General features: G+C 23.7%; 1 protein-coding gene across 7 annotated transcripts in view; it reads right to left on the minus strand.

Moving 5' to 3' along the window:
• The window catches only part of LOC129612106 (GATA zinc finger domain-containing protein 14), a 169,129-nt gene extending 166,113 nt beyond the window's left edge, over positions 1–3,016 (minus strand). For 3 of the 7 annotated variants that reach the window (XM_055525615.1, XM_055525614.1, XM_055525618.1), the window contains exon 1: positions 2,837–3,014. The gene's annotated coding sequence lies outside the window, so the exon portion shown is untranslated. Of the gene's footprint in view, positions 1–2,836 lie in introns of all 7 variants that reach the window. The other 4 variants (XM_055525613.1, XM_055525610.1, XM_055525611.1 and 1 more) reach the window with 3 other exon arrangements.
• Between the last annotated feature and the right edge of the window lie 7,779 nt (positions 3,017–10,795).

A 10,795-nucleotide genomic window follows, 5' to 3' on the forward strand; every position in this document is an offset into this window, starting at 1 on the left:
GTCTAGCATTAGACTTAGCAAATACAAATATTATATACATTTGTACATGTACATAAACATAGAGAAGTATATATATGTACATAAAAAGGATATTTGTAAGTAAAAGTTCACCTCAAGAAAAGTGACTTTAAAGGAAAAACAAGAAAATTTATAATACTTTTTTTTTCGTTTTTATTTTCTTCTATGTTTAAAAGACCGAAAATAGAAGAAAAATATAAAAGAAAACGACGTAGATTAATAAAGGAGCAAATAACTGGCAAAAAAAAAAAAACAAAAATTACAAAAATAGAAAAAAAAAACATGAAAAGGATAACAGCAGAAAACAGCAGAAAAAATCAATGCGCTCATATAATACTGAGGTAAACTGAAAAAAGAAAAGCAATGTGAAGCAAAAATAGGTCAATATAAAAGTATGTATGTAGGTATATATGAGCTTTAGTATTTTAGCCTTTATTTTCTTTGTACGACACACTTGTTTTTTGCTTCGTGTTTTTTTTTTTCCTTTTTAAATACAAAATTTTGTCCAGCTTTGTAGTAAAAGGCAAACTCTTATATACGGCAATTTTTTTTTTTTTTTTTATTACATACATAAATTTATTTATTTAAATATATGCAGTAAAAAATTAAATTATTTATACATTTTATATATTTATATGCACAAAATATATTCTACAATAATATTATATAAGTGCATATACACACAAATACGAATAAATACTTTAAAATAAGCACATTTGTACTTTTACTTTATGTTTTCTACAATTTTGTTTTTCTTATCTTCTTTTTTCTTTATACTTTTATTTCTCTTATATTGTAGAGTTAAAATAATCTAAAGGTTATTTTTCTTCCGCATTATTTACTAGATTTTTCATAAAAATTCTATATAAGAAATAAAATACAAAAAAAAAAAAAATCCCATATCAAAAGAGAAATGATAGAATAAGAGGAAAGGTGAGAGGAGACGAAGAGAGTTTGGTAGTTTATTTTTCTTTTTTGTTAATTTTAATGAACTAGAGTAGTGGAAAAAGTTCGAAGACATAATCAAAATAAAATTTCATGTTTTTTAATATGGTAATTTCCTCTCAAGAAAAACAAAAAACACAAGAAAATCAAGAAAAAACCAAATTTTTTTTTTATGCAATTAAAAAATATCATACCTCCATTAATATTTTGGAGGAAAATATGCAAATTATTCGCTTTAATTCACTTTAATTCATAAAATTCTTAATGTGTTTAACCTAAATTTTTTGAAATTCTCAGTTCTGGGAAATTTTTTCTTGCTCTAATTTTTGTTTTTTTCTTCTTATGTAGTTTTATTCACAAACAAAATTTCCTGGGAAGGGGGAATACTCATATATGATATCGGCTCTCTTCCGAGTCATAGAAAATAATTATTATGCAAATAAATTAAAAATAGAAAAAATTAAAAAGTATATAAAATAAAAATATTTTAATTTAAATGAATTTTAAATAAATAAAATTGGGAAATTTGGCAAATTATTATTTATATAATTTATTAATTTATTTTGCATTTTGTTTTCATTTTGAATTTCTATTTTTTATTAGTTTATGTTTTTTTTCCCTTTCTCTGTTATTCTATTTTAAAATGCACTAAAATATTTCCTTTATTTTTATTTATATTGGAATGCATATTATTAATAATACAAGTATACGTGTATGTGTTTATGTATGCGACGTATATTGTTTATAAAATTGCAATTAAAATTAAATTTTAATAAATTGTTATGTTAAATGTAAATGTTATATATTTTATTTTTTAGTTTCTTTGTTATTATATTTTTATTTATTAATATTATGTTTTTATAATAATAAAAAAATTATTTGTATAATTAAATTCTGCAATTTTAAATATTCATAATTATTTTCAACTTTTATTTGTTTTCTTTCTTCTTGTTTGAAATAATTAATATTCATTATATTATATATATATATAATAATTATTACAATGTACTGAATAGTATAATTTAATTATTCAACACAGTTAAATTGTTAAAAATTATAAAAATTATACACCCTTTATAAAATATATTTACATAATATTATAAATAAAATAATGAAAAATAGAGAAAGAAAAAACAGAATAAAACACTTTATTATATTTTCTGGTAAATTATATTTCTTTTAATTAATAATTTAATTATTCAATTTTCAAGTACAATAAAAAAAAAATTGTGTATATAATATTAATTATATGGTCACTTATTATTTTAATTATTCCATTTGTTTATAATGTAAATTATTAATAAAATGAGAAATTTTATTTAGATCTTTTTTTAATTAAAATATTTATGTTGTCTAAATCACTGCTTTCAAATGATTTTATAATAAAAATTTAATAATATTCATTAATTTTATTTAAAATTGAATTTATTCAAAGGATATTATACCCTTTTGGTATATGCACAAATTTCATATACTTATAATTAGTTTGTTACATGTAAATTAATTATTTCACATTTTCTGAGTATTAATTTTAAAAATTAAGAATTTTTTGTTTTACATTTCAAATAAGAGAAAAATAATAACACAGAATATTAAGTGAGGATATTACAGAGAACGAAGAAAAATATTGAAGAGAAAATTAAAATTACGTTTATAATATAGAAAAAAAAAAAAACAGAACTTTTGAATTAATTTGAACAAAATTTATTTTAAATTTAATTATAAAATTTTAGATTTATTTTTATTTATTTTTAGTACTTAAATTAAATTTACAAAAACAAAAAAAAAAATTAAAATATAAAAATTCATTTTTATTTATTTCGATTTTCCGTATTATTTTTTATAGTATAAATATTGAGTTTTTTCTTATTACCATGAATAATATTTTTTTTGTTACATACACATATACAAATGTGTATATCCTTTTTTGAAAATAACACACAACCGACGAAAAGACAAATTTAATTTATTTATTTTTTCTTCTTACTTCAAAAAAATTATTTTCTTTTACAACAAAAAACGAAAACAAACATACGTTGTTTACGACTTGAATAATTTTGACGATCTGACTGAAATCCTGTCAGTGTTATACAAAAAGGATATGAAACCAAACGAAAATTGAATTGTTTTCTTTCTCTTTTTATTTTTTGAATTTTTTTTTGATTATGTTTTTAAAAAGAGAGAGTGAAAATTATAAAAATAAAAATACGCACAAATGAACAAAGACTAAGTATTAAAAGAAGAATATGAAAAAAAAGAAGAGTAAGAAAAAATGAAAAATTAAGAAATGAAAACGAAAATTAACGAATCGTAATTTGCTCTTGTTTTCGTGTTTTGTTTTTATTTTTATTCTATTCTATTTTTTGATTTTATGTTTTATACTTGCTTTTTATAATTTTATATTTTTAACTACTCGTATATCGGACGAAAAAACTTTGTTTTTTTGAACGATAGGTCGAGCTTTCAAATACCGTTTAAAAAATCATTGAAGACTAAAGAAAAATACTGCAGAGAAATTTTACTATTGAATGAACGGATAGAAAAATAAAAAATAAAAACAAAGACAAGAAAAAAATAAAGTAGGAGAAATTTATATTTTAATGTAATTTGCAAAAAAAAAAAAATTAGGATAATCGAAAAATTGAGGAGAATTTTTGTTTTATATAGGAGGGGACATGCGCTTTAATTTTGTATAGAAATTCACATTTATATATTATTACAGTTAAGTATAACACATAAGTATATGTATATAGTATATAAATGTATGGTATATAAATGATATAATTTAAAGAACTTTGTTTCCTTGTTGCACTAAGGCGCCTTTAAGGGTTTTCATATAAAAAAAAATAAAAAGTTAAAATAATTCTTATTTTTAGATATTTTCAATCAAAAGTTAAAATAATTTTTTTTTTGGAATACCTACATGCTCTTAAATCTATATTACTATTCTATATGCAATGCATTGTTTGATTTCAAACAAAATAGTTAAACAAATAAAATGTTAACATTTTATATCGTGTATAAAATAATCAATTATAAATTTTATAAAAATAATAAAAAAGAAATTTAAAATATAGCACTATTTACATTAAATATTTCAGTATTAAATGGTTTTACTATAAAGCATACATCGAGTTTGTATTTCTACTTCCATAACAGATGGCTTCAAAAGCTTGATAAAATCATCAGTTCCCCGTCGAGTTGAGTAACAATATTGAACTGGGTTCTTAAACTTCAGTTCTAATTTATGTTTACTATCTAATTCATCATATTTGAGTTGAACTGAACTTAAGAGTAGAGATGGAATAGAATTCTCAATTGAGGCGCTCAACGCATTAGTGCCCTACCCAACATTTTTGCCAATATGAGTTACTATGTTCAATAGAGCTATAATGTCCTAAATAATTGTTCTATATTTTCAAAATACTTAAAGTTTACTCCTCTTTTCACTCTATTTTGATATAAGTTTGATTTTGCTTTTTAAAAATTTTCTTAAAAATTAAATATTTAAACATTCCAATCGCAATTTACTCGAAATGTCATTTTTGCAAGTATGTCACTAATGCACTGAGTGTCTCAATTGATAGAGTTCCATTTTTCATATTAAATTTTGAGTTCGACTTAAATACCGTGGAATACAGGTGAATCCAGATTTTCTATATTTCGTTTACTGGAAATTGCTAAATTTAAGAATTTTTCATCTGATTGCCACAAAAACTTACCCAAAGCTGTTTCATAATTAAATTCAATAGATTTTTGGAATCATATGGGAACTTAGGCACCGCACTGTTTTCATTTATTAAGTTTCATTGAATTCAATTCAAATCACATATGATTTGTTTTTGAAAGTACTCTACAATTATACTGGCCATCTTTGAACTTTCTAAATTGTTTAAAGTCATTTTGTATACTTACATATGTTTTTTTTATAATAATTTTGAACAAAATAAAAAAAAAAAACAAAAGGAATTCATTCTTAAAACAAAAATGACTTTTGTTCGTTCCATTACTTTGTTTTTGTACTGATTTCGTCATCCTATTTATCATAATAAAAAAAGGATAATAACAATAACAATAAAAGGTTAAAAATATCACATCGCATTTCTAATTTCTAAACAATTCAAGTGTTTTTATTCCATTCTCTTTCTTTCTCTCTTTTGTATTTGTTGAAAATTTCGAAAATAAAGAAAAATAAATATATTCGTTTTTCCCCTCATTTTTGATGCATATTAAAACAAAAATCAAAAAAAATCAAAAAAAAAAAAACAATCACATGACATTTCAAATACAATATTTTAACCAACACAAGCATAAAATATTAAGAGGAAAGAACTTTTTTACTGTAAGTCCCTTAATATTTTGCAGATTTTTCATTTCTACTGCAGAAACTGTATAAAAAATAAAATTAAAACTGTCAAAATGTGAAATGCTTTATTGTTTACAAATACACAAAATTCAAACTATGGATACAATGAGTATGCACGTTCCATTTGAAAGTATATAACTATCTTAACTGTAATATAGAGCAATTGGGAACAGTTCGTAATTAGAAAATAGTTTTGCATTCTAAAAATCATAAAATTTTAATTTAAATGGTTGGAAAATTTTTTATTATGCCCCCCTTTCTCCGTATACCGGGCATGCCCTACAGCACCCGTTCGAGACCCACTCACTCGAAGACCATAACTCGGTCGCTTTTAGAGCAAAGTCCCTCAATATTTCCGTTCTCCCATACAGGCGATAGCATTACGCTCTCCTTGCCGTACCATAAAATCTTCTTAAATCGCTTCTTGTCATAATATCTCGCGAAGACTTCTTCAGCACTCCGAGCTCCCCGTCTCTGATTCCTTCGTTCCCAACGAACAGTATGTGGATTTATATTTGGACTTAGTTTAATTACGACTACGTTTATAGTATTTAGCATATCTTTAAATAGAACACAAACTATAGATAGTTTTTAGATACATATATTATAAATTTATTACTTTTTATCTATACAATATATGTAATATTATGCATTATTCTGTAAAAGGTGATTGCGTGAATATGTCTGTATGTGTTACTAATGTCTGTATGACTTCACTTTTACTCTATTATTCTGTCATATAGCACGATGTCATGTTTATAAATATATAATGTAGGTAATTGAGTTATATACATACCTATATACAAAATTATTAAAATTATTATAAACTAGTAAGTAGCAAAAGTGAATGAGAATATTAGATAAAATAACATTGAAACATGTGTACAATATTTCTATAGTACTTGTATAGTTCAATATGATATTTTACATATATACATGTACTCAGATAATTACGAGTATAGAGACTGTTTATATGTTACTTATATGCTTATATAGTAAGTGTAGAATACTGTATATAATGTAGAATGAGGGAATTGAAATGCGTTCTGCATTTATTTACAATTTTTCAATTCATTTAAGATATAAATATTTATTTGTGTATACAAGAATGCACATTACATACTGCCTTTTTACATTTTATTTATTATAGATTTTCTAAGTATACTTTAAGTAAGAGTTACTTTAATACTCAACACTATTTCTCTCGACCATAAATGTTGAGACAATACAAATTATTTATGTACAGATATCATAATTATTATAATTAAGCGAAAAAAATTACTAATAATGTTCATGAAAATTACTATGCAGTGTGTTAAGAATATAATACGAAACAATAATTGGAAAATCAGCTGGAAACGCACGATATATTTTCAAATTATGTATACAAAATATTGTAGAGTATTTAATAAATTACTGTACAAGGGACTGCCCTAAATAGTGAGACCTATTATTTGTAGTCTATTATAATCTACAGAAACCGGCGGCATAAAATTTTTCGGCAGATATTTGAACAGAAAATTTTCTACAAATTGTACCTGTTTTCTAGTTAAATTAGAAAAGATAAAACAATTTTGAGTAATTTGTGGAATCAGTTTTGTCTAATAAAATCAAACTTCTAAGTACACGCAAATTTATTACACGCTTTCAAACATATGGCAAATTACAAACAATACCAATAAAATTATTAATTTTAGGTCAAAGTGTACGCGTTACACGTAAGTATTTGAATCCGATTGCATACCTTGAACAAACAGGTACAAGCATTTTTTCCAAATTATTTTTAAAAATAATTTCATATTATTTATTTACTCAAACACGTGTATTGGAAAAATTACATAACTTTGTATGTGTATCTGAAATAATAACAATAATTAATATTATTATCGTAGGTTTATTGTGAAGTGTTAAAATCGTATAATTGCTTTTACATGTTTTTAAGTTTTTATGTCTGGAGTTATCGGAATTTATTAGTATTATGTTGATTGATTGTTTCTATAACAAAAAAATTGAATAAATTAAATAATAAATTGTTCATTTAAAAACTAATTTTTGGTGTCGAAAATATTTGCCTATAGAATATTGATTGTGAAGATTAAGTGGTAAAATTTATTGATAATTAAAATTAATTTTTGCAGAATTAATTAAGAAATTCAATAAAAATTTGAAAGAAATTGTTTTATCTCGTAAAAATCAAATGCCGTAGTTTCGGCAGAGTGGATTATATAAATCGCAAAAGAGAAAAATCAGTAACTATACAGAACACAATTCATAAATATAAAATATTTTATTAGATTTTTGATCAGCCATTAGCATAACACAATACATATATAGTTTTGTTTAAGAAGTAAAATTTGAAGTCCATGTTCAATTTAAAAATGATTAATTTTCATATAACACTTAAAACTTGATCATTAGTAACGTGAATCTCTAATGAGTTCCCTAAGTCTAATTATTCTACAGCTTAATTTGTTTGTAAACATGCCAGAACCACCCGATTTTCTCATTTCTCTTGACCATTAATTTCAAGATTTTCAAATAATTTTAAAATTTAAGCTTGCCGTTGGTAATCTCTTACGAATTCTATATTCTAATATAAAATTTATGCACATCAACATCCACTTACATAATATCAAGAACATTTGTAAAATTTTACAAAAAAAAATTAAATCTATTTTATTTATTTTCAATTATATTGACAAAATGTTAAAAACCAATATTTTCTCATGATATTAGCCTTATGAACTTTCTATTTACTAATTTATGAAATCAAATTCAAATCAAAAGAGAGTCAGTCCCAAGTAAACAAAAATATTAAAAAAAAAAAAATTTGTTTGTTCTTTTTTATTTTTTGTTGTAGGAAAAAAATAATAGGGGTGAATAAACGCATTTTTTTGTTTTTTTGTTTTTTGATCCTTCGAAAGAGAAAACACAATAATTGTATCCTTAAGTTCATTTGTTTTCGTTAAAATATAAGTACAAACTTTTAATATGTTTGCATGAGAACTTGGAAAATCTATGAAAATGGAAAAATCATGATTAGCTATGTAAGATGTTTTCATTTCATTCTGTTTATGAAAACTAAAAATATTTGTAATTTCCATTCTTTAAAAAAACGTACTGATTAACTTCACTCTGTCCGCCCGTCCGTCTTCATCTTTAAACGCAAGTTTCTGCAGTGAAGTATAACTAAATATTGAACTGACAAAATGACGGTTAAAAATACTAGTTACCTAAAACCCGATATAAAAATTAAATTTCTGATATCGTTTTTCACAGTCGCCCAAATTTCTGTAACAAAAAGCTAACGGAAAATTTCATGCCATCAAAAAATAGAATTATTTATCACGACTCACTTACTTGATTTGATTCCGACCCTTATCTTAACTCCACCATCAAATTTTTTTTTTTGTCATCCTAAATATATGCAATATTTTTGATTGTATGAATAAAAGGAATCTGAATAATGTGAAATATTTTTTAAAAATTTATTTTCATTTGTTCAAGGAAAAAAAGCAAACCTTTGATTCAACTTTATTACTAGAGCTTTTACTACTCAAATATTTAGTAGTATATAAAATATTTCAATAAAATTATAGTTGAGACCGTCTTGTTTTTTAAAAGCCTTTTCATACTTTCAACTTATTTGTTTTCAACTCTGCAAATTTATATCCTACGACCTGCACCTTAATGAAGAGTAAGTTAATTTTTGAATGGTTTTTATAACTATTTTGTGGTTTACATATGCCTCAAAAATTCAATGCATATGATTCACAAAGTTTGGATTTTACAATAAAATTGTTTTAATGTAGGGTATGTAATTCAGTCAGCTAAGATCAACTGAAATGTTTTCACTTGTAAATATTATGAATTTTAAAATGTCAGCATGCTTTTACAATGCAAACTGTTACAAAAGCATTATGAAAGCAATAAGAATAAAATGGTTGTTAAAATTTCAAGGTAAGTAACTGTGAATTTTTGAAAAATTTTTTAAAGAAGCTTTAAATGAAAACAACTTTTGTGATAAACTTACATTGAAAAACAAAAAAAAGAAAATTAAAAAAAAAATTCAAAAGAAAATTCATAAATTTTTGTGGGAAATAAAAACCTGAAAAAAAGTTAAAAAATGTTCGTCACTTTTTAAGTGCGGGTACTTATGCTGCTACGAATTGATAATAAAACTGTATGTGAAGTTAAGCATTTACTTTAAAGGATATTTAAAAAAAAACACAAAAAGTACCAATTCAGTTCTTGAAGTTTTTCAAGAAAAATTTAAACTTTGTTGTGGTAATCTCATATTTCCAGCAACAAGAAGGCAATATACTCTTTTCTGGTTGTAAAACATCCTAATTTAGATGAACTGTTGTTAAAAGTTATGGTGATAGTTTAGGTAAATATTACTCCTCGACTTCCTTAAAATTTAACAGTTTTTCATAGTAAAAGAAATTTTAAGTACAAGCTAAATACAAGTGAAGAGAAAACTAAGGAATGGAGCCGAAACATTTACAATTAAACTTACGAAACAAAAATAAAATTTGGAAACTTTAAGTGCTTTTTAAACTTTAATGAATAATGAAAATAACTTTGTATAAATGAAAATGGCACAATATATAGAATATGAATGAATTCTCCCCGAAGAGAGCTTTACTATAATTATAATTAAAATTTATATGTTCTCCTGTTGAATATAATGAGTACTTACACATATACATAGAAGCTTCAGAAAAATCACCTTTACAAATCAGTTGAAAATGTATGTTCAATAAATACAAATGAAATTTATATGGGGGTATTCCAACGATAATAAAAAAATATTTGTGTACCATGCAGAATGCATGAATGCTCAATTAAAATATTTAAAAAATTGAATTTATTTATTTATGAGCCTCGAATTCTATGTGACCATATAAAAGCACATATACCAACATACACATTATACATATAATCTTCCAACAAAGTAAGCCCAAATAACAATCATCATTATTAATAGGGTATATTAAATTTCAAATCGCAGTAAAAATATATTAAAAAATTTAGTTAACCTATAAAAATTTTCCTAAAAGGATATTGTTTTATTATTATTCTGTTTTTCGAAAAACCATGTTAACATAATTATCAAAATATTAAAAGGATATTTGATTCGTTTCATTTAACTAACCACTGTATATGCAAATGTAGGTCAATATTAGTTCAAACAAGTAAAAACGTTTCAGTCGGTATAAACCGATTGAATAATACCCTGCACCTTTCGTTATTGTGTAGCAATTACTCGAACCTGTGAAGTCATTCTATAGAAACTTCACGGATATGTCTGACCTATAATTGGACATCCGACTGCCAAGTTTCATGAATCTGACTTTATAATTTTTCCAAATATTTAAAATTAGCTTCTGGAGTTGTATGGCAGGTACCCGAACCTGTCAAGCGATTCCTCTAAAACTTCAGAAATATATTTGACCTATAATT

This window comes from Condylostylus longicornis, unplaced genomic scaffold (genome assembly GCF_029603195.1).
Source record: "Condylostylus longicornis isolate FDR11 unplaced genomic scaffold, ASM2960319v2 ptg000055l, whole genome shotgun sequence".
In the NCBI taxonomy this organism is placed as follows: Eukaryota; Metazoa; Arthropoda; class Insecta; order Diptera; family Dolichopodidae; genus Condylostylus; species Condylostylus longicornis.